Below are 940 nucleotides of genomic sequence, written 5' to 3'. Positions count from 1 at the left end.
TTTTTTTTTTTTTTTTTTTTTGGTCTTGTGAGCAGTCATCTGATTTATAAAAAGATGCAACAAAAAGTAAAATGGTACAAGATAATCAGTTTCAAAACATAAAAAAGTGAGTGTCTTTAGCCATAGCTCAGAACAGAGGAACTGGGTAAGGAGAATTGCTTGTATCAACTGGCAATAAGAAAAGTTGGTAAAGGAGAGCTGAGGAACTCTATTAAGACATAGGAGTGAGGGGCTCCATCATCATCTGGCATTCGCTCAGTGTTGTCTATATGGTTAGAGATGTCCACGATGGGAACTCCAGCAATCTTCTGGGTCTGGGTCAGCTGATGCCACAGTGTAACACTCTGAATTACTTCCGTACTGAGCAGTCATCTGCATAGTTTGTCTTGTGTGTACGTGGTAATCGTTTGAGTCTTGGCTCTTTCACAATCCTTAGAGCCTCTTGATACTTTCACCCCGGTTTCTCAGTTTCAGCCATTACACAGTCAGTTGTACAATTGGTACACTTGGCACACAGCCCGTCCATCATTGACCGGTCAAGTTTGGCCTAAATAGAAAAGTTGATAAAGTCGGTACCAACCAGGATGTGGTAAGTCGGCCCAGCTGTGTGTTTATATTGGAAAAAGCAGGAGGGATGTTGGGGGACTTCTCTTTCCTTGAGTGCATGGGATCCTTCTTTTCTTTCTTTTTAGGTTTTAATCTGTTCTTCTCTCGGAGAAGGATCTCAGAGCTAAGCATTTGCTTCCCAGTTACATACTTTCTTGCTTTCTCTTGCTTCCCCATGTTCACATCATGCCCATTTCTCCTTGCCTTTGATTTTCTAATTCACTCTTTGCAGAACCATAAAACTTATTTAAATAAAATGTTGGCCTACTAAGTTATTATTAGTAAGCTCTTTGTTCAAAATTTGAGAGCAAGAAGTATTATGTAAATATATCTT

General features: G+C 39.7%; 1 pseudogene; it reads right to left on the bottom strand.

The window, feature by feature from the left end:
* Positions 1-164: 164 nt before the first annotated feature.
* Positions 165-783, bottom strand: LOC132008842 (rRNA-processing protein FCF1 homolog; annotated as a pseudogene).
* Positions 784-940: the final 157 nt, after the last annotated feature.

This window comes from Mustela nigripes, unplaced genomic scaffold, assembly GCF_022355385.1.
Source record: "Mustela nigripes isolate SB6536 unplaced genomic scaffold, MUSNIG.SB6536 HiC_scaffold_1606, whole genome shotgun sequence".
In the NCBI taxonomy this organism is placed as follows: Eukaryota; Metazoa; Chordata; class Mammalia; order Carnivora; family Mustelidae; genus Mustela; species Mustela nigripes.
Note: the sequence above shows the minus strand (reverse complement) of the source record. Positions and strands in the feature narration are given on the sequence as shown.